The sequence below is a fragment of the Oculina patagonica genome, chromosome 6 (assembly GCF_052425735.1).
Source record: "Oculina patagonica isolate OP01 chromosome 6, crgOcupat, whole genome shotgun sequence".
In the NCBI taxonomy this organism is placed as follows: Eukaryota; Metazoa; Cnidaria; class Anthozoa; order Scleractinia; family Oculinidae; genus Oculina; species Oculina patagonica.
This window is the reverse complement of record NC_135763.1, coordinates 3,055,392-3,079,521: the sequence shown is the minus strand read 5'-3', so window position 1 is coordinate 3,079,521 and position 24,130 is coordinate 3,055,392. Positions and strand designations below refer to the sequence as shown.

Below are 24,130 nucleotides of genomic sequence, written 5' to 3'. Positions count from 1 at the left end.
TTTGAATAATTTATTACACGTCTTAAAACGACACATGGATGTCATATAGGTGTGTTTCTTACTCTCGAAAAATTACTTTTTGCAGTATATTGAGTTTATATCTGTGTAACTATGGTAACTGTTTAAGTAAGTTTCACGGAGTTTACTGTCAAAGCGGAATGTAAATCATTTGAGATTAAAAGCCATCAAGGATGCAGAATATATATTCACATCTATCAGATTTCTTCACCAAGAGTAAGTACTTACTTTTGAATTCTTTTTATTATCCTCCCTTTATCTCTATTTTACATTTTCGCTTACTCTCGCCCTTAACAAAGGTTTATATTTGTGCATATGTCACGGCGCTCCGGGTATTGCATGCGCAAAATTAAGGTGCTAAGTTTATTTGCCACAACATAGTCATAGATATTGCACTGAAAGCTTTCATATTCGTTCATCTCTCTTTTAGCTTTGCAATCGGAGTTTCACATTACCAGTCGGAACTCTGATGAGCACTAATAATTTTTTTTTTCATTCTTCAACTTGTAAAAAAATATTTCGTTTTCGATCATTTGGGACGATTCTAAGACAGCTCAAAATGAAATGCTCAACAAATTTTGACTTCCTTGTGACATAGTTTGTCAAGTTTCATGCGTCAATAATCGACTAAACGACAAAACACTTTATGAGTTTTGTGTGCATGTTTTCACGTTGTGTCAGCGCTAAAAACAACGTGTCCCATAATCCTTTGCGAGTATTTTTACCTGACAACTTCAAATATGACACACCATGAGTGAGTGTATAGAGCGAGATTGTGTTGTGTTACTTGCAAATTTCCAGAACAGATTTGCTAATATTGCTCTCGCATTTTCCGTAGTTCGTGGCGCAGTGGAAGGTAGTCATTCAAATCGTTTTCTGGGCTTCTTCCTGACATCATGTCTTACAATTATGTAGGAGATGCGTACGATCGAACGACGCCGATAGAGATGACTCAAGTCAACCCCGCAGAACCCGCGATCAACACGCTGGATGTTCCTGATATCTCAGATATCGAGGATTTCTCGCATATAACTCTTCACCAGGTGAATATGCATTTATGCCTCTGAGTTATAACTGCTTCACACAAACATGTACTTAAAGCACGTCGCTTCAGAGAGTTTTCCTTGTTTTGAGTACAGCATACTTAGCTTCATGAAGCGTAAAAATTAAGAACAGTGTGGAACGTTCTTCTTCTAATGAATGAAATAATGGAACGGTTAAAGTTTTGTCAATTTTTGAAAATATCATTGCTTCTAAAGCATTTAAGATAGTTTTTCCGTTCATAAGGAAACTAAAAATTCGTCCATGTTTTAAGCTTTTAAGCTGACATGTAAAGCTAGCTGTTTGCAAACACGATCTTGGAAGATAAAAATAGACTTACTGACAACAAATTAAACCTTAGGATGACATTGGATGACATCAAACACGAGCTTGAGTTTTTCCCCGCACAATCGTATGGTGTACGTATGGAAATATTTTCAGACGCAGGTGATCTGTGAACGGCCTATATCATTAATAATTCTCCGCTGGATGTTTAATTATTTTACAAGTCAATGAATATTATTTATTTCGATAAAACTTCAAAACATTTGTGAGTTTCGTTCACGATCCTAATAGTTATTCGTCCATATATGGTCAGGTAATGCGTTAATATCGACTCGTCTGTAGTAAATAAGTTTAATATAATTGTAAAGTTTAATGTAGCCAGAGATTTATGGGCCTGGTTATTTGAATAAAAGTAAACAATCTTCCTCAGTAATGAACTACAGTTCAATTTATCCCCGAGTGACATGTGACGGTGAAAGTCGTTACAATTGTCATCAGCTGACTGGGCAATATCTTACCCAATTTATTTTCCTATTAAAAACACCATTTTTGCAGTCTATATACGTAAACTTGTGAATAAGGCTACTTACATGTAAATTAATTAATCCATTCTAAATCACTTGAATGCATGGAATGTACAAATATGTTGGAACATTTCTCATAATTATCATGGTTGTCATGACAACTAAAACACTCATGAATCATAAAAGTTTCTATCTTCTAATTAATATTTTTTGAGAGTATATGCTCAATTTATTTTACTACAGAGGCCTCGATTTACATTTATTTCATTCCTTTGATAAAAATTTATAATAAAAATAAAAGGTTGTCTATTTTTTTTTTTTTTTTTTTTTTTAAATTTTTTAAAACCATTTTTATTTTTTTTTCCTTTTTTTTAAGATTATAAAAAAAAAAAAAAAAAAAAAAAAAAAAAAAAAAAAACTGGTTTAAAACATTTTAAACCAGGGATAAAATTAAACCACAACATGCATGTTTACAATAGCTAGATATATAATTTATCAACCATGACCCATTGATTTTAAAAACTACTCAAAACTTTACTTCTACATTCAGCAAAACTAAACATTTCATTTATGCATTAGTTTTGCTCTGAAGAGTGCATAATTTAGCTACAAAGTTCTGCTCTAATAGTTGATTTTACTAAAACAACAAATTCCAGTATTCATCAACAGATGTCAAAATTTACATGACAATGCTGCAGTGTAATCTAAGTGCCTGAATTATTTGTTTGTAGGCTTATTAAGTTACATTCTGCTGGATTATTTTATAGGCTGCAAGAGATGGTAAAATTGATGTCATTAGACAAAGACTTCACAAACTTGGAAAACACCCTGCTAGACGGCTGAAAGCAATCAACAAAGCTGACGAAGATAACATTACACCTCTCCACTATGCTATACGTTATGGCCATGTGGAGGTTGTCAAACTACTGGTGGAGTGTGGAGCAGGTAAAGCAGATTTTTTGAAATATTTTCAAGATTTTTTTCTTGATATAAATACACTGCCATCGTCATCATTATCTCTAATAATAAAGGATACAACAACTGTTATTGAGTTGCTTTTTTGTTGTCCATGTTATCATCCCCACTTTCATCATCATCATCATTATCAATCATCATCATCATCATCATCATCATTTCTCTTTGTGCCAGTAGATACATAAGGCTATCACATTCTCTGGCCAACACTCTCTGCTCTGTGCCACCACTTTGGCCACATCTCAACTCTTCCACCCCGCCTTGTTTCTCTCTTTCTCAATCCGGTCCTTCTTCAAGTATTCTTTGGTCTTTCTCTTACACTTCGACCTTCTGGTGTCCACCCAAAATGCTGTAAAACAGACGTTCACACCCTCTCTCCTGAGTATGTGTCCTAACCAGTCCCACCTTCTTCATCGTACCTCACTGCTTTAGTCATTGATCTCTGCCATCTCAACCACTCATCCCCACCTCCACCATGACCATAATAATTTTTAACTTGAAAGAACACAGAATCACTTGAATCTTGCCAAGTCCAAGATGAAAGTCTGTGATTCACAGACTTCCTGTCACTAACGCTCAAATCTGATGGGATGACAATCGAAAATTAAGCACCCTGTTCTTGGTGCTGACCAAAATAAAAACTGGCTCTGGGGGCGAGATTGCTTGACTGTGTATGTGATGTAACAAGTCTGACTGGTTCTCCCTTCCTTCCATTCACAGATGTTAATATACCCGGTGAAGATGGTGCCTCACCACTACATTTTGCTGCAAGATTTCGATCAAACTTGGCACGCCCATCTCTCAGTAGACAAGCGTCGCTAGGTGGCCCTGACGGCGAGGGTGAAGTAGATGGTGTAGCTGCACCCCTGACGCAAGCTTTGAGTGCTGCCAGTTTACTTGGAGTAGAAGTCAATAATACCATGTCACAGGTCTGGAAAATAATTTTGTATTGTACAAGTTGCAGTTACTACTTGGCATTATGCAAAATAGCTGCCATTTGCCGTCACTGTTGTTTAGCCAAGTTTGTAAAATGTTTACGAGCCAAGTTTGAAATGTTTAGAGAAAAATAAAAAAAAGACTTATGGACTAGCATCCCATCCATCCAAGGCAAATAGAAATGCTAGAGAATTTGAAGTTATTGTATTAATTTGTGAGTCATCTGACACAACCAACTTGGGTCGACTGTGATAAATTATTCAATAAAATATGTTCAGATCAGATTTCTAATAAGTTTTATGGAGTTTATTTGTAATGCCTAGGTAAATTTAACATGTCCTCTGCAGAACGATTTTAAAACTATTTCGTGACTGTCTAGTTCTCATCAATAGGGAGGCTGTGAGCTTGAGTTTCCAAAGAGAGAGAATATATAATAATATTTTAAGCAGTTTCACTGTTTTATTTAATAACAATCATGTGGCTTATCTTTTAAACATGGAAATATCAGAAAAACTCAGGAAATTGATGGTTGCAGTATGAGGTCCTTCTATCAAATAATGGTTTGAAAAATGCCAATTTTCCAATAATAAATTATACCCTGGTAATAGCCACTGGGTGCACTAGGTTATGTCTAACACTTTGGAAAAGTGTTCGGTTGATGGAAAAAACTTTTTTGCAATTCCAGGCAGGTACAGAAGATGAATCACTGATAACCTTCCTCGTCCTGACGCACAATGCTGATGTCAATGTTAGGGACCATTATGGAATGACTCCACTTCATTATGCAGCATCAAAAGGCAATTTAACTGCCACAAAAGAACTTTTACAGTGCCAGGACATATCTGTTGATGTGAGTTTATTACAACAACAATAATAAAAATCAAAATAATGTTGCAGTTAATTTTTGATCTCAGTTATTTTTTATTTCAACTATTTATTTTTTTTTCTAACTACCGGTAGTTAAATATTTTTATACAAGGTAAATATAATAGGGTTAGGGATAGGGTATGGGTTGGAGTCAAAAAATTTTTAAAAAACAATTATAGTGGTTCATCCAAAGTTTCCTACTTGGCAAAGTGAAATTTGGTCAGCAAATCCAGAGGTTGATGTTGTTCAAATCCAGTGCAGGTTAGTAAAAAGAAAAAAAATGTAATGTCAACTGTGCAAGTAAAGCCTGAATATTCAGAGGTGTACAATGTAGAGTTTAAGAGCCAGCCACCAGCTAATTTCATCTGCAGAAAGAGAGCTTAATTGTCGCTCTCCCTTTTTGTTTTCATTAAGGCCGATTTGCATGGTACAATTTTGTCGCATGCAACATGCTTGCATCATGCTTCCGACAGGCCTACGACATGAATTTGTTGTGTAAATCAAAGCTACAACTTGCTTTTGACTTTTGTAGGCATGTCGTAAGTTTGTTGCATCCTACAAAATCATACCGTGTAAATCGGCCTGTAGAAAATAAACACTTTGGGTGATTTTGTGGCCAGAAAAGTCAGCTGAGCTTGCATGTTAACAAACCTGCTAAGCTTTTTTCTTAGCTGCATCCCTGAATATATTTACAGTCAAGTACATGTAAACAAGCTTGTATCATGTAGTCATCCATTATTAGTACTGGTAAACTGAAATATGGAAGAATGGAAAACAAATGTGTCTGTTAAATGGAAATCTTGTATTTGGTCATGGACAGGCTTTAGATGCAAGTGGAAGCACTTCTCTTCATTGTGCTGCAACTGATGGTAATGCGGAAATTGCTGAAGCTTTAATTAATGCTGGTGCTGATGTGCGTGCAAAAGACAAAGAAAAAATGACGCCGATTCACTTTGCTTGTACTGATGGAAATCTGGACACTATAAAACTGTTGTTTGAGCATGCAGAGAAAACAGAACAGATATATGACATGCTGGAGGACCGAAACAGGGAGGGTGAAACTGCACTTCACGCTGCGGTGGAGGGTGGGTATCTGGATATAGTCCAAATGTGTTTGGAGAAAGGAGCAAAGGTGAGAGCAAGAAGAGCCAATCTTGCTCATCCGCTGCACATTGCGGCCATAAATGGGTACGTTGAGATCGCAAAACTTTTAATCAATCACAAGGCCAAGATTGAGGCAAGAAATGCAAATCACGAGACACCGCTGCACAAAGCTGCTGCCTTCAATAAATTCAGGATGGTGGATTTCCTTCTTTCAAAGTAAGTCTGGAAGAATCATACTTTTAAGACATAAACATTGTGTTTTATTTTACATTTAAAGTGTTTTAAAGTAACTTTGTTCCAAGAGGCTACACTACTGAATGTACAATCACCAGTCCTTCAAATTTGAGTAAACTACAAAATTTTAGATTGATTACTTCTTCCGTAGAAAGAAGAATCATTAAGTAAAGTTTGGCAGGCGCAAAGACTGATTACAAGAAGGACTACAAACAGACTTGTCTTTTCTCATTCAACTGTCCCACGTTTATGTATCTCACAGAGTTCTTAAAATGCGGTCATACTGTATTTTAACTTCTTGTTAACAATAATAAAAGATGCTCACAAAAACCAACCCCCATTTTTGTTCCAGAGGTGCTGACATTGATTGCCTTGACAAGGACAACTACACTCCCTTATTGGTTGCGGCATCAGAAGGTCACAGACAAGTTGTGACACTACTTTTAGAAAAGGGGGCCAACTTAAAGGCGACAGACAGACATGATAAAACTGCAATCTTTCTGGCTGCTGAAGAAAACAGAGTTGATATCTTAAAAGTATGTGGCATAGCTAGCTTTTTTGTCTGAATTTTAACTTATTAATACTGAATATTTACCACAGATCGATATAAAATATTATGTATATCCCTTCATCCCTCTATACTAATACATGCACACCTGGGTTGGTGTAGATGGCAGACATTCCAACCCCTCCCATTTCGGCCAAAAACCAGGGGCAACCTGTATGTAGCATGATCCCACGTTTTTTTGAATGTGGTAATGCAATGGATTGCCTCGACTTGTTTTTTCATAAGATGTTTTCATTCGTTCTTGGTTTTGCTTGGTTTTACTTGCAAAATAAATCCTGACCTCTCCAGTTAAGGACCTAGCATGCCAAGGCTTTAAAATTTTGGCCTGATTTCGTATTAAAACACAGACAAAAGCCAAGTCTTACAAAATTTTCTTTTTACTTAATTGAAGAGTAACGCCTGTTGGTTTTTGTTTATTCCAACTTTCCCAATAACAAATATTAAAAACAGAGAAGCGGCCCCCAAAAAATGACACATGGCCTTAAATATATACTTGCAGGAAATCCTTGAGAATCGGGATGCTAAACAACTAATTAATCTGGGTGATCGTTATGAAGATACTCCCTTGCACGTGGCTGCTATGAATGGTTATGCGTCAGTAGCAGAGGTGAGCTTTTACTTAGGCTACGTTTACACAGGACCGAACCGGAACCGTTCCGAACCTGACCGTACCAGATCGGCCTCTGTATACATGGAACCGTTTGGAATTGATCCAGGTGTTTACCCCGGACCATTCTGGAGCCAGTCCGGAACGGTTCCAGAACTGGACCTGCAAAATAGCAGGTCCAGTTTTGGATCCGTTCTGGACCGGTTCCAGAATGGTCCCGTGTAAACAGAAGGCCTATCTGGTCCGAAAATCGGGATCGGATCCGTTCCAGACCAGTCCCCTATAAACATAGCCTTATTCTGACATCCAGGGATTGCTCTGGCTAATATTTAGGTAGGTTAATGCACATTAACAGGTTCCAAACCATGCAGTTACATTAATTTTGTGGTGCTGGAAATCCAGGTTTAATTGGAAATAATTAATGACAAACTCAACCCACCTCTAACACTGGGAGCATTTTATTTAAAGCTCAACTAATGCCATCTTGATGGTCAATATCACAGTTCCTTTTGAAAATGATGCTTATTATGTATAGGTCGGGACACACAAGGCGGCAAGTTGCTGCAACATGTCACGGCGACAAATTGCTGCAACATGTTGCCTCATATGGTGCATTTTTGCAGCAATTTTTGTCCCTGTGACAGAATTTTGTCGCTGTGATCAGTCATGTGTATTCAAACCAGTTGAAATTCATGCGACTGGTTACAGCAACAAAATGAGTGAAAGCAGCATTGTCGCAGCGTGTGCACTTTTCTGCGACAACTCACTGAGTCACTGCAACAAAATATAAATTAACCAATGAGAGAGCGTCATGTATTTTTGCCATATTAAATTGGAAAACTAGTCACTTTCCCAGTCTTCAAAATTTGCTGTGTGTGCAATGAACAAGTGCTTCGTCGCAGCGACTAGTTTTGAAGTGGTACACACGGAGCAACTTTTGCAGAGACCTGTCCATAACTTGTCTTTAACTTGTCGCCTATTGTGGCCTGACTTTAACGGTGATATCCCTTAACCCCGTGAAAAAGTTATAACACTTTTAGATGCTATAATTAAACATTAATTCCATCGTTTTCTTTTGTTTATTTTTGACTATTGCACAAACTGGTAAATAATGTTTCACAGGTTAAATGAAATCACTCTGTTGCCTTTTTTTCTAATGACTTTTAACAATATTAGGCATTGTTAAGTCACGGTGCCAGAATAGATGCAAGAAATGAAGATGAGAATACTCCTTTGCATTTGGCTGCAAAACATGGCAAAATAAGGTAATGTATGCAAAAAAAAATTACTGTACAGTCAACTCTCTGTTAATGAACATAAGACTGACACCTCCATAAGACGGACACCTGGTGTTGGTCCCGTCCCTGCAGTTTTTCAGTCATTTTACTGTAAACTCCCTATAAGACGGACACCTCTCTTAGACAGACAGTTGGAGCCGGTCCCAAAGGTGTCCGTTTTAGAGAGAGTTGACTGTAATTGAAATCTTCTTATTAATAATCCTTCTGCCTCCCATTATTGTTGGAGCAATAAATTTATTAATTCAACCCTCCAAGTTGCGACCATTTTAGTCACCATGATCATGACTGGAATTTTGGAACTGGCGAATTAATTGTGGTTTAACAAGTTGCCAAACTGGTGATTACAAGAAGACTGCTCCAAAGAGCTTGAGCTAACTATCATCTGAACTAAAAACTGTAAAAAGTTAACTTGGAGGGTTGTAATCCCCCCCACCCCATCTCCACTTGTCATCACCAAAACAATAAACAACAGACTACACAGAGAATGCTATTTACACGCAGCACGAAGTTCGATGGCAAAGTGTTATTTACTGTGTTTTCTATTTTTAGAACGGTAATTGAACTGGTTAAAAGAGATCCTTCCATCATTAATGATGAAGATGAAGGTTCAAACACGCCCCTTCACCTGGCGGCAATAGAGGGTCATATGAAGTGCTGCAAGGCTCTGTTAGAACGAGGAGCTGAAGTTGATGCAAGGTGGGTTGGAATGATATCTGGTTGACTTTGTGGACTGCAGAAGAACTAGACTGCTAGCTTTCATGGGGCCACCTGCACCATTTGCAAGGTTCTTCAGCATTGGCCAAACAAAACAAAAGACAGAGAACAGAAAAAATATACATGTAATGCCCCTAATCCTTATAACAATATAGAGGTACAGAATTAAACAGAGCAAATTGAAATAGACTGAGCTTTTTAAAGTGGCACAGGTTTTTTTACTGGCTAGCACTGACAATAAGTATTCTGTGTGCAAGTGTTTGACAAAGAGTACATGACTGTACACAAGTTGACATTTGTAGTTACCTGTAAATTACTGACAGTAAAAGAGAGACTATTTATCTGCTGATACACTTACTGCCAGTGGGGTCATTTTAATTTGTTGTGTTCTTGTGCACCACTTCACTCTCACAGTGGCTATCCCCAGGGGAAGTACTTCGTCATGACAGGGAGGTCCGACGTATTTTTTGGTTGATCACCCTCTGTGGGTCGGATCTTCATGTATTTAGACTGAGTCTGTTTGATTGATCAGTTCGGGTGCTATGGTCTTGTACTTTTGGGGTGAAATGTGCAGGTATTTTTGGGTGTTTTCAGCTCTGCATTTTTGGGTTCGCAAACTCGTCGGATCCCCCCGTCATGTATACTGCAGTACCCCCTCTGGGTACCTATCTCCACCCAGTTGTAAATAGAAACCAACAAACTGCTGGGGCTTGAGGGTTACGTGCACCTGTAATGGACAAGCAGCCCAGATTTATACAGTCGAGTTCTCATAGCAGACCCCCGAGACGCTAAAAGTGTCCGCAACTGGAGCTGGCCACTTACGAGAATGGTTCTGTCCGCTTACGAGAATGTAAAAATCAGAGTTTGTATGGGGTAAAAACGGGGTTTCTACAAGGTGGCCGTAGGGCTGTCCGCTACGAGAGTGTCCGTTAAGAGAGCTTCGACTGTATTTTATGGAGCATTTCTCGCGATTGGTCAAGGAAATGTGTGTTGTAAATAAACAGGAACTAGTGGGAGGCAAACCAGTTGGCTATTTACAAAGCATGGAGGAATTGAATTTGGGACAAATTATTGATTCGAGAACACAAGTCCATCCAGTGGCAGTGAGAAGGATTTTAACCCAAGACCTCTGGATTACAAGTGCAGAACCCTTATAACTATTAGCCCACTGACTTGCCTCGTCAAGGAAGGAGACTTACTTTTTCTCATATTGTTTTTCCCAATAGCTACTTGAATTTATTAATATCTTTACCTTCATTACTGACTGCTCAAACATGCTCGTTTACCAGCTGGTGAAAGATCTCTTGTTTTATTTCAGAAACTCATTTTTGTGGACTCCCCTGGATTGCGCAGCAGCTAGAGGACATTCAAAAGTGGCAGCCATCTTGTTGGAATTTGACTCGCCTGTTGATCCCACTGATAAAGCAAAGGTACATACTGTACATATGCATGTAAACAATTCCTGTATTTATCATCAGTTATTTTTCCATCATTTGTTTGTTGAGTCCGACCCTGAACTGTAAAATTGGAAAGTAGCACATCCAGCAGACAATACAAAAATGTGGGTGTATGATTATACAATCGCATCAACAACTTTTGATAGTTTTGGTTTAATTTGCCTCCAGTAGTTCAAGAGGTAATAATCCATCCATAGTGATGCTCTGAACAACAACAACAAAGTATTGTAGCAATGCTTTTAATAGCCTGTGTAGCAGGCACCTGTGTAGTTTTTGAGTGCACATTTGGGAAATGCAAAAGGCACGTAGCCATCTGTCCCCTTATGTGTTTTCCAAATACGCACGCAAAACTACACAGGTGCCTGCTATGCAGGCTATGCTTTTAATGTATAATAACAATTTATAATTATATTTTTATTAATGTTACATGACAGTTGTAAATGGAATAAAAATTTTACTGTCTGAAAGAATTGAGTGCCCCTAAGTAGTGACAACTCGGTAGTAACAATCTCCATGCTTTTGGAATTCTATGCTACTGAGTGTAATGATTTAAGAGTTGTTATTTTTTCTGCAGACAACTCCTCTACATTTGGCTGCAAGAGAGGGCCATCCTGATATGGTATCACTGCTGTTGTCAAAGGGTGCTGATATTACACTGACCGACCACACGGGAAGGAACTGTCTTGATTTGGCAATAGATCACGGCCGCAAGTAAGAATCATTAATTTTGCAAGTATCATTGCTTTGCTGCTGTAAACAAAATAAGATACCGTTAAGTTTGACCCTCCAAAAGTAATGCCCCGGCTGTGGAAGTAGTGACATCACTACAAACGCAGTTTTAAGCATTTGCGACAATCCTGAAAGGAATAATTTTTTTTTTGCTGTGGTAGTTCATCATTGTTTAATCGAAGTTCACAGTGTTTCATCAGCATACACTTTTTATCTTAAAAACTCTTAAAATAGATAATTATTGTCCGCCGTCACACATCTTCACTGTAGGATCAAGGCAGTGCAGGTTTTAGGGAATTTTTTTTAAAAATTATTGGAATTCTATCAGGAGTACATTTTTGGTATTATTTCATACAGTGTACACTTACACTTCTGTTGGAGGGCCTTTCTCGAAAAAGCTAAACATGAAACAATTCCCAGGGAGTCACTTCCTATAAATGGGCTAATGGGGATGTGCCACAGGATGGGGTCGCGTTTCTCACGATTGGACTGACTATAATGGGGTCGCCTTTTCAAGCATTTTTTATAGGGTGACTAGAATGGGGTCACACTTTTCCAGGATTTTGAGAGTAAGAAAATTCTGGCAAGTTGTGATTTATGAACAGAAAGATTTGCTGAAAAAAATGTTACCGTATTTATTCCTGTTGTTTATTATTTGACAAACGGCTCCCATAAAATTTCCGGCCTTGAAATCACAACTTAAACATTAACCAGTTGCACAATAGTCCAGAACAAAGTCCACATTCGTGTTATGGTATTTAATTGCTATTCTGCGTCCATTGAAGTTAAGATAACTTGGATCTTCTTTTGCTGTAACAAAAACAGAAAGTGACTAAGTTGGGGTCGTGAAAATTGACCGAGGGAACCCCCCCCCCCCCCCAGGGAGCAATTCATTGTCTGTTGTGCTAGTCATTTTTTCAATGCATCAGTTTGTTTGTTTGTTTGTTTTTGTAAAGGGAAGCAGCAGTGAAGATCATCAATGACGAGAACTGGATGGCAGTCATGAAAAACAAAACATGGGAACAGGATCGCGTGACCACTCCATTAAGAAAGCTAATTACTAAACTTCCCGGTAAGTCAAGTTGATGTTGCTTTGATTTGAATTAGAAACTTATAAGGCAAATGGCGCCCGTTTTATGAGCCCAAAAAGCGACATTTAACTTTATTAACCAACTTGTTCAAAATCAATTACGCCATCGAGCGGAGCTGCGCGCGCTGGAAAACGTGTGAGTTTTTTTTCCTGTTTTCCAATTTTCTTATGGACAGGCAAACGTTTTGTACATACGTCATGAGTTACACGTTTCAACCCTTATGGGTTTCTGTTTGAATTTACTTGTGACTCCACTGTTACTAGAGACTGCATAAAGGCATACATGAAAATATCTTATTTAAAATGTTAATAACCTATTTACACTTATAATTATGTTAACAGCTAGTGCTACTTGATAATCCAATGAAGTTGTTGGTATTAGAGATCTTCTTTTGCTCTTGCTTTTGCTGTACTCATCTTGCAAACTTAATTAGCTGCACGTGAAATTCGCAACTTCGTTACGAAGTTCGCAATTTTATTGACAACTTCAAAATGAAATTCTTAAGTTCGCGGCGAACTTCGGAAGTTTAAACAAACCAACCGCTTGTCAAAAGTTTTGTGAAACGCTCTGTTGGAAATCTACTTATATTGGCCTGGCCTTGCTAAAACGTACTGTAATAGTCATTAAAATTGTTAAAACATGATTTGGCTACGGGCAGATAGGACAGTAGTCGGCCTAAAATTTGAAAAGGTCGAGCCAATGTTTTCAAGTTTGGCAGTGTTACTTGGAAGAGAATTAAATTAAAAACCACTTATAACGTTTATTCACACCTTGAAGAATGAATTTATGCCTATCTTTTGTTGTTCACAGGTTATGTTGTTGATCACTGAGTGAACCCGCATAATTCTATCAAAGTTTACACAAAAACTTAGGAGACTTCTTGTAATACTGCCCCTTTAGCTTAAGATTGATAGAACTGAAATAAATAAAGATTTTCTTCAGATGTGGTTTGTAAAGCACATGTTTATCTTTATTTTTTCTTGTTACCCTAGAAGTGGCAGAAGTGGTCTTCAACCGTTGTGTCAAAGACAATGGCCTTCATATTGATGACGAGGAATATGAAATAACACTCTATTATGAGTTCTTGGAAGATGTATACGTTGATTGGTCAGATATTGGGGATGGAACAGCCTCGGAGACTTCTAGTGTAGCGAGTTTTTCAATGGAGGATGTTACTCAGAGTCAGGAAGGGTTCCAAAGGATTCGCGGCAAAGCTGCACAGTCTGAAGCAATGGCTCAGTTGGAGAAAAAGGAAAATCACCCTCTCATGATCATGGTAAATACTTGTACACTGGGGCTGATCTAGTGGAAGGGTGCAGGTGGTGTGCACCCTCCCCCCACTGAGGTCATTTGCAGCTTTCTAATACAACTCGTATTCTGCCATTAAAAAAACCTACGTGTTTTTATTTTTTGTGATGCACCTTCTCCTATTAAGAAAAATCCTGGATCCACACCTGTTTTGCAATGAAAAATGCAATTTACGGCAGGTAGACCTTGGGTTGGTTTTGGGCTTTTGTTTAGAACATCACATACACTGTGCTTCTCCTTGCTGAGAAGTTTGTAACTGATGGTCTTCTCTAGAGTTTAGTAGCAGTGGTCTAGTAGTCTTATGAGAGGTTGACATTTCTGGATAAAAACCTTCTTTTTGGACGTAATTGTGTGGGTAATTGTCAAGTCTAAAGTTTTCCAGGGATAATACTAGCCATTTGCAGGTCTTATTAAACCCAAAACCCCCATATCTAGAGAAATAAAGTAGTGAAAACGGCTGTAATTCTCATTCAAACGGTCATTAAAAAAGAGGAAGAGAGTGAATGTGAATGCAGCCAGATTAAATTCCGCCATGTTGTTTCATGGGGGCTTAGACGACATGAAACAATAGCCGCCTGTTTGCAGGCTATTGAGGAACATGTACAGCTGAACTCAGCTAAACTTTCCCGCTTTAATTCTGAGCTTGGCTACTCTTTTGCAGGTAAAGAATAAACGGGAGCAGTTGCTTGCCCACCCTCTTGTCACATTTTTGTTAAATTACAAATGGCAGACATTTGGAAGGTATATATATTACTTCAAGCTCGCACTCTACTGCATATTCCTCGCATTCCTAACTGGCTATACTGTGTACTCGACTGAGAATGCCGCAGTTTGTGACAATGGAACCGCTACACTTCCAGCGAGTGTAGACAAAGACTCCGCTGCTTATATAGTGTGGATAAGTGTTGGACGTATTGTCATACTTGCCTTAGCATCATGGCACATACTGTCTGAGGTAAGATGTCGAAAGGATTCTAACACTGGGCTCGTAATGGGTATAATTATTTAAAACTAGCAATGCTTTATACCAGTTCCTGAGTTTTGATTTGTTAACAGGCAATGGTACATGAACTCATACACCATTTACCACAAATATGGTAGCCGATATGCGTCAACGAAAACAGACGGGGAGCTCAAATATTACAATTCTTTGGGCGTTTTTATTTGAATAGTTCTTCCACTTGCGCTTGTTGGATATGAGATCGTTATAGCTAACTTGTATCCAACGAAGGCTTGTGGAATAGTTACTAAGTATAGCTGAGGGAGGCGGGGTGGCCTTATGGTTAGTGCGCTCTGGACCGAGCTCAGGCAGTTCAGGTTGAGCACTGGGTAGGGTCATTGTGTTGTGTTTCAGGGCAAAGACACTTTATTCTCACAGTGCCTGGTGCTCTCTTCGCCGATTGGATGACATCCCATCTTGGAGGAGTAGCAATCTAATTTCATAAAAAAAGATTTGCTTCATGCAACAGTGTAGAGTATCAATGTCAAAGTGAATTAACATTGTAAAAACATTTTGGGCATAATTCTGCAGAAGTTTGTTGTTTCTTTGAGTGCTAAAGGACCTTGGTCAGCCATGCCTTTGTTTTTGTTGATATACAGAATTTTCGGTATTATATTTCACGCAGAGCGTGTCTAAACAAAAAGAGATCACTATGAAACTGCTGAAGGTAATTCAACGGACCTTTAGTAACACAACTTGGGGCTATGCAGTAAAGATCACTCGCTTCACCATACAATTTAATAATTACGATAATTACGATGCCATCGAAAATGGCAAATTTCATAGATTTCATGGCTGACTAGTGGTTGACTTGGTTGCCATTATGTACTATGAGTCCCAGAAGTCTGGCAGTTTGTAGACTATTCCCGGTCCCCTATTTTTCCGTGACGTCGTAGAGATCGATTGTTGAGTCGACGGGCCGCCATCTTGGTTCATGAACACGAGCGAAAACTGGGGAGAGTGCAAAAACCCCCTGAGGGATGCGAGTGAACCAAGATGACGGCCTGTCGGACTTAACGATCAATCTCTACGAAAAAATAGGGGACTGTAAACAGTCTAGGCAGTTTGGCACTTGTGGCTCATGTTTTCTGAATCTCATTTTTTGTTTCTGTTGTTCATTTTTAGCTGTTTCAAATGATGTACCAGTTCAAGCAGTACTTCAGCTGGGAGAACCTTGTGGAATGGTCCGTCTATGTGCTTGCTATAATCTATGTAGCAGACGAGTTTCAGTTGCCTTTGGTGGATACGTAAGTTCATAAGCATTACAAGAATAAGATATATAAAGTCGAGAGCGTGTTTGGCTGTGTATAGCATGCAAAGCTGGCCGTTTTGTTGGGGTTCACGCGCGTGCGAGCAAGCGGCGAATCTGCGAGGGCGCTTAGGGAGAAGAAAGCGTCCCTTGGCCCCCCGCGGCTTCGCCGCTTGCTTGCGCGCGTTACCCCTAACAAAACCACTAGCTATAAAGGCTACGCTGTGTACAAAGTAGTCATACTTTTGCAGTCAAAGGAGAGCTTGGATCTATTAACCTGCGTCATAGACAGTCTGTATATAGAGTAATTTGTGACATGTCAGGCTGCAACGAAGGCTAGGATCTGTGTATACAGAATGTTGTCGAGTGGAACTGAGAAAAAAAAGCTGCACTTATCGTTTCCAAAAAGGAATGGAAAACCTTGGATGCAAAAAACGGACGGATTAATCGGCATTATTAATGCCATTACAGTTAATCTGCCGTCAAGAACACAATCCCACCCACCCTTCTTCAGGGAAAAGGCACATGTGTTTAGATTTCAATTTGTTTGACTGCAGTTTATTATTTACTTTGCAGATGTGATAACGACAAAAAAACAATTGGGGCTTTATCAATATTTTTGGCTTGGATGGCTTTAGTGTTGTTTATCAGAAAGTTTCCCAAACTTGGAATATATGTTGTGATGTTTACAAGTATACTCTATACATTTATGAAGTTTTTTCTGATCTTCGTGCTGTTCCTGGTTGCCTTTGCTCTCTCTTTTCACACCTTGTTGTATGACCCTGGGGTAAGATTTATTTCACTGTTCTATAAATCACTTCGATATGTGTTTAACTTTTACAGTAATTACAGTAATAATAATTGTAGGAGGCGTGGTGGCTTAATGGTTAGCGCGCTCTACTCCGAGTCGAACGGCTCGGGTTCGAGGCATGGCCGGGGCGCTGTGTTGTGTTCTTGGGCAATACACTTTACTCTCACAGTGCCTCTCTCCACCCAGGTGTGTAAATGGGTACTGGCGAATTTACTGCTGGGGAGTAACCCTGCGAAGGGCTAGCATCCCATCCATGGGGGGGGGGAGGGGGAGTAGCAATACTCCTAGTCGCTTAATGCTACAGAAACCCGGATAAGCTTCGGCTGTATGGGCCACTTGGACACAGACTTCTTTAGTTTTGCACAGTAATAGACACATCAAATATATGTGACCGCCTCCGTAAGCAGATAATGGGGATCTAAAACAAACTACGACAATAACGTGTACAAGAACGCTACCAAACAAAAGGGGTTAATTGAGCAAAATAATAACTCTGCTCGTGCGTTTTGAATCTTGATACATTTCTTAGCAGTTTCTCTGCAAAACAACAACGTGAAACTACCAAATTCTGTGTAATTTGGAGAACGTGAAGGACAACGCCTAAATTTTGGCATTGCTATTTGTGGTTGAACGCTCTCTTAACATATTCAGCTGGAGCTAGTTCCTAAACTATTAGATACACTGAATACATCAGGATAATCGGGAGATTCTCGGGTAAAAAAACAATTCATTTTTCACTACGCGTTGTCCTCAATGTCGCCGTCGTCATTGCTTAAGCTTCCTACTTCGCTTTATGGACACCTCACCTTAGTGGGCCTATCACATAGTTTAGTCTACCATCCTCCTGTTAGTGGTCCCCTCTCATAAGTGGACCCCTCCAACAAGTGGACCTCTCTGTTAACGGACCCCTCCCATGAATGGCACATCCTAGAAGTGGACCCCACCGATAAGTGTAAGTGGAGCCCCTCTGTAAGTGAACACCCTCTATAATCATTCCCCTCCCCCCCCCTCAAACAGAAACGTCCTTATAACTCGAACTACTCATTCTGTTCGCAGAAACAGAAAACCTTTCCCTGCTTTTGGAGATCCACAGCGCTCTATCGTGAAGACAGCAGTGATGATGATTGGAGAATTTGATTTTGACGACTTGTTTCACTCTGCACCTGGGTCCCTGGTGTCACGTGGTTCATTTTTGTTGTTTTCTTGATTATCATGACCCTGATCTTGATGAACCTTTTGGTAAGTTTTATTATCTTGTAAATTTTTCTTTTTGATATTCTGCAAGCTGCAGTCGCTACTTTCTCTCGTGGAACGTCAAGTAAAAATGACAAACGCGCGAAAACTGGAGACGAGGACGGAAAACGTCCCCGCCTCGCCTCCAGTTTTCGCGCAGCCTTTGATTACGTGGCCAATTTGTTTTCACTTCGCAATTGGGCGATCGAAAGGGCAACGTAAGGACCCTTGTGCATTGTTAATACAGCATTACTTTGACTTTGTAACCCCAAGAGGGACTACTACTGGTTAGAGACGCCATTTTGTCGGCCAGGGAAACCCGTCTTAAATTGCCCATGTTTGTCTGAGAACGCACCCAATCTCAGATACTCTCAGCATACTCTGATTTCTACATCTCAGGAAACTTAAGATGCAAACCAATGTAAACATCGTCATTTGAAACGATTTTTGATATAAAAATAATATATAATTTTTTGTTTCGACAGCTGTTGTTGCCTAGCTTGTTCTTTTCTATGTCTACTAGGTCTTTATTCTGTTTGTTATTCTTATTCCTGGTAGATTGGTTTGGCTGTAGACGACATCAAAGGTGTCCAGGAGCAGGCTGTTCTTGAACGACAAGCCATGTTGGTACGGAGTGAATTACTTGGCCCTATTTTAACAAACATCTGTCTAGGCGTGGTCATTTCCTTCCCCACTCAAGAAAAATTCCATCCTGATGACGGAGAAGTCATTTCAATAATTCGTGTAGTGTTTCGAATTAGTTCTTACAGTGTACTTTACTCGAAAAGTCAAACTTAGCCACAACCAATGAAAGGCACTTACCGGATTTCTGTAAAGCTGCATTATCACTTGGGGACTTTTCTGGTCATATATTGGACCTCTTTCGAGGGGAGAAGAAAAGAGCACTCGGCCTTTTAATAATTCTCCTTAGACTACACTTTATAGTTTGAATGGTTGTGCTTAGCGTGAGCTCTGTGAGTGGTGCATTAAGCTCTTAAGTGATTTGCTGTAGCCAATCAAAGTCGGGAGTCTTCTGGAACAATCAGAAGAGAACCACGAAATGGGGGAATATTTTTGGGTTCGTTCTGCAAGTTCTGGTCGCAGATCACGTAAAGCAAGAGAAATAAAAAAAATAAGGAACAATACTGCCCCCAAATACAATGAATCACAAACAAAGGTAAAACAATGTGACTTCATTTGCAATTGGTTCGTACAGAAAGACTTTTGTTTGCCTTTCACGAATTATTTTTAAGAACTGTCAGTAAGCACATACAGTAGAACCCCAGTAACTCGAACTCTGGAGGGAAACGAAAAACAGTTCGAGTTAGCGGGGTTTCGAGTTATCGGGGTCGATTGAAAATTTAATTTGCCATGTTAATAAATGGATAGTTTACTGATTTTCCGGCACTTCAAGACAGTACAGAGTAAATTAATATTATCTCGTCATAAACTCTTACACGATCATACATTTTTATGTTAAGAGTGGAAAATGACTGTCAAATACGTGATCTGTTTGATGCTCAATTAAAATCAAATTGTTGTTGTAGTGCGTTGAAATCCAAATACACGACAAGAACAGACAAGAAGAGGTAATGAACCAAGAACCAGAATTCGAACCAGAATTCGAGTTATCGGGGTAAATTTGACCCAAATTTTGATCAAGGGAAACGAAATTTAGTTCGAGTTAGCGGGGTTTTCGAGTTATCCGAGTTCGAGTTAACCGATCAAAAATGACTGAAAAGTAGGGTCAAATCCAAGGGAAATGGAAGTTTTCTCGAGTTAGCGGGGTTGTTCGAGTTTTCCAAGTTCGAGTTACTGGGGTTCTACTGTAGTTGTAAATTGCGGTAGCAAAAAAAGCTTTACCATGTTTACTGACATATCCTTGTTTCTTATTAAAGGTTGATTTAGCTATGGATGTCGAGAAAGCTCTGCCGCGAGGTCTTAGGAAGCGTCTTGTGCCAAACAAGGAAGTAATTCGGCCAAACCAGTATCAAGGATTTAAACGATACTGGTACAGTCCGCCTATCTCTGCACAGAATGTCCAAACGGCACTCAAGCCAAATAAGGTAAGTGTTACCATGTAACGCATCTCCTGGAGAGCTGTTGCATTTTGGGGAAATGTTGTGACCACTGATTGATTGAACGATTGAAAATCATTCATTCAGTTGGTTGCTCGTTCAAAGAGGTGACGGGTTTCTCGAATAGTGCGCAAGCTTCAGGGATCGACAGTTTAAGCGTAGTTAATACTTTCATGCTATTGTCTTAGAAATAATTTGCTTATCTCACATTTCGTCTCTCCACCCAAGTGTGTATGTGTATAGAGCATACATGTAACGTTTGATGGCACAGCCACTGTGATAAAATGCTGGGGGGGGGGGGGGTACATTTGATCAGTGCATGGACTAAGCATACCATCTAAGAGTAGTAGCAGTAGTTTTTGTGTTTTGCTGCAGCCGCAATGGCTGCAAGCAAAACACATTGAGAGCTGAAGTTTGTGCCGTAAGGTGGTAAGTGCCGTAAGGTGTAAGTGCCGTAACAGAGGAGAAATCTGAACTACCGATGTCAATCAAATCCATGAACAAACAAAATCGAAACCAATGAACCGTAGCGCTGATCGCATTCGAAGTTACGGGCCAAAGTATTCGAACGCAAACCACGTTGGACACGTTGGAAAACAGAAAACCGATTTAAAAGTATATCGCATTGGGAAAGAAAACAAACTGTGGCGCGACCATTCCAGTTTTATGAGAAAATTATTCTGCAGTTTTCATCATTTACGAAAAGAGCGAAGACTTGGAACCTCGCCGAAGGTCATAAATATTTTCTCCAAAGGACCGGTTAGTGCACAGTTTGTAAACTTTCGCTTTGAAAATAAACTTACCCTCACCTTGTCTACACTGTCTACAGCATACTAGTACTGTATTAACTCTGAACTTCATATTTTAAAATAAAATGTATGAACGTGTAACTTGTCACGCAAAGACAGCTGGAAAGGAATATACCATGCTGGTAGGCTGCACCGCTAATTGTAGCTGTATTCGAGCTATATAAAAGACAGCTAGAAACGAATTAATACTAGTAACATCACAATGGGAAAGAAACTTATTCAGTGGTGCACACCGTCGAAAACAAAGAAATATTAAAGGAAGTTCTCATTCACCAGATTCACTGCATCAGATGCAACATTCGTCAGTTCGTGTTTAAATGCGTGGCGACCAGTTTGTTTACTAGTTATTAAAAAATAATACGGTCTTCATTTAATAAACAGTTCATCCTTAAATTTCAGCTTTTCTACGACTGACAGGTAGGTACTATAGTATAAGCCCCGCTAAAATAGCTGGAAAGGGAAAGTTTTTTGAAAAATGAATTTTTGACTGCCAGACGCGCTGGCGCCACATGTTTATTTTGTGCGGAAGATTAATTAAACGCCGTGAAAAATAGAATTTGATGTCCAGCGAGCCACTGCATCTTCGGCTACGCAGTCCTCAGTGAATCCTCCAACTTCACAAATTTCTAAAACTTTAAGAAAACGAACTTTCGCAGAATCAAAAATTGGTCCTTATCGATCTTCCGATCTTGTTGTGAAGACACTGAAATTCGACGAGTGTTCATGCGTGAAGGGATGACTGACGAATGATAATAATTATTTGTAAACTTTCGCTTTTTTCAAAATGAACTTTGCGTTACGTTCAACGCCGTCTTTCTGTTGTTTATCAAAGAGACAATCATGTCAGACATTACGTTAACTTACTAGTAATTAAATTATGTTTGCTGTCTTTGATTTCAACATAACATTGATCAGTAAAATTATCAGGATTGAATTAACACAAAGTGACTACAATATAGTGCAATTATTAACCTGCACACAAGTGACAGACAATAAAAGACGTTGGATTTCAATCTCGACTCACTTGTCTTTCATCAACATGTTCCCTAAGACTTTGCTCTAGCAGCAAAACACATGGACCCATTGGGGCCCTATTTTTGTTGCTTCGTGCGAAAGCCAACTGGACTGTGGGAAACTGATGTCTGTGGCAACCATGTTCTTACTTCCCTTTGTGCACACATCACCTAAGAGGGTCCCTCACATAAGTTAGTCCCCCATCCCCTCGTCAGTGGTCCTCTTTCAACAGTTGGCCCAACCCACAAATGCTCTTAAAATCAGGAATGGTTTTATTTTGACTTCCTTGCTGTTTCTTGTTGTAGAATGCTCTTGAAAAGATAAATGAACGAACCGAGGAACTCCAGGAAACCGTGACAGGACTCAAAAACCGCATGAAGACAATGCAGTTTAACCAGGAGGAGATACACAAAATGCTGAACGGAATCGTCAAGAAACTTGAAGCCATTGTCGAAGGAGATGACGATGAGGATGACCAGCTGTTTTAGTCACGTGACTTTTACCGCTGGTCGGTAGAAAATAAACTGCAGGCGCGCGGCATACCTTACCGCTGACCAGTAGAGCAGGCTCATTTTTACTGGCATTGTAATCGGTTGCACCAGAAGTTGATAGACTTCTGGCTGTGAAAATAATGCAAATGCATTTAAAAGATGATTTTTCAAAATATATTGAATACTATTAGACTACAAACTTGATTTCTCTACTGAGCAATGCTGAAGTTAATTGTGAGCGGAGTGTTGACTATCAGTTTTTGAAATTTGTCACGTTCTTCTCGCACGCTTTTGTGGCGCAGGAACGTTGCGTGACGATCCAAATAACAAAGGCGAAGCTGATGAGTCACGCGCAAATGTTGACTGTTAGATAAAATTTTTTTTTCTGATTTTTCACATTTCTGGTAATAATAATAATATGCGAGACTGTCAAATGACTAGATTTGCATTAGTGTAAGGTATTGTATTATAAAATTGCGTATATTTATATATTACAAGACACACAATAGGTGATTTTTCGATGATCATTAATTAGTTAGCAATAGGCGTAGTTAATATAGATATAGTTATACCTTTCACTGGACTTATGTCGAGGCGTTGAAAATAGGGGAATATACTTTTAAAGGCGGCCCTTGCAGGGAAACCAGTTAATGAATCTCCTTGACTGGTCCCCATCTCACGTCTATTGATGCTTGCAAAGTAACTTTAACATATGTAGTTTCGTCATAAAAACGAGGCACTCCACAATCGATGGTACCGAACGGCGCCTGTGTTTTGCTTTGCTAGTTGTCGGCAATTCTATTTATCTATTCAACAAAATACAGAGCATAACACGATTGCAGGCCGTTGGTCACCTTGAACACTGGACAAAATCGCGGACACTTATTTTTATAATATTAGTAAGGCCATCCCAATAAAATGTTTCGTTTCCCATCGCCCGACCGACCCATTTTTTTCGAAAAGTAAAAAAAAAAAATAATTCCAGATTGACTAGTCAAAGAAGCAAGTTCTTCGATTTACAAGCACACGATCTTGGTTTATTAACAAAAATTGGTATGATGTGATGTCTTTGTCTTTAAAAAACATCGATACTACGTTATTTAAAGGAATAACGAACGAAAAGACCACGTTTTCGAGTTGACTTTGTAATCAGGCTTTCTTACTTAGCAGCCCGGCCTTTTCTGGAACCCAGAACCCCTCAAGTGCTTTTTTTTTTGCCCGACCGACCGACCCACCATCACAAGAGACGAAGGGCGATGGGAAACGAAACATGTTATTGGGATGGCCTAAATCTATGTAAATGACGCCCTTGCGTTCGCGGGGCTTACACCCAAACGGGCTTGGTAAATTATCGCGGGAAATCTTTTCGCCAAATGCGATTGTGATGACCCTATGTTTGCGTAACGTCGCGCAGGATAAATTTTCGCGCGTTTTAATTTAAGTTTTCGGAATCTTTAACGTTCACCAACTTAACTAGTTGAAAACACCAGCTTTGGGTAGCTTAAAGCAAGACTGGGGTGCAATACCCCCAAAAAACAAAAAAAACTTTACTTATTTGTACAAAGAGACTAGCCGTGATGTAGCCTTTTTATACGTATTTTCGTTTGTGAATTTTGCAATATTAACTTTATCTGTAGTAGGTGAACTTGTATAGCCGTTATCTCATGAATTACCCTTTTGGTGAATATT

General features: G+C 39.3%; 1 pseudogene across 1 annotated transcript; it reads left to right on the top strand.

The window, feature by feature from the left end:
• The first annotated feature begins 690 nt into the window (after nucleotides 1-690).
• LOC144658996 (transient receptor potential cation channel subfamily A member 1-like) lies at nucleotides 691-23,961 on the top strand (annotated as a pseudogene). The gene is made up of 20 exons (XR_013571831.1): nucleotides 691-1,061; nucleotides 2,636-2,813; nucleotides 3,564-3,772; nucleotides 4,465-4,629; nucleotides 5,467-5,966; nucleotides 6,337-6,520; nucleotides 7,052-7,159; nucleotides 8,336-8,424; nucleotides 9,007-9,153; nucleotides 10,490-10,601; nucleotides 11,203-11,339; nucleotides 12,314-12,429; nucleotides 13,441-13,724; nucleotides 14,418-14,711; nucleotides 15,882-16,003; nucleotides 16,582-16,809; nucleotides 17,873-18,055; nucleotides 18,608-18,676; nucleotides 19,948-20,115; nucleotides 22,256-23,961. The product of XR_013571831.1 is annotated as a transient receptor potential cation channel subfamily A member 1-like (transcript).
• The last annotated feature ends 169 nt before the right edge of the window (nucleotides 23,962-24,130 follow it).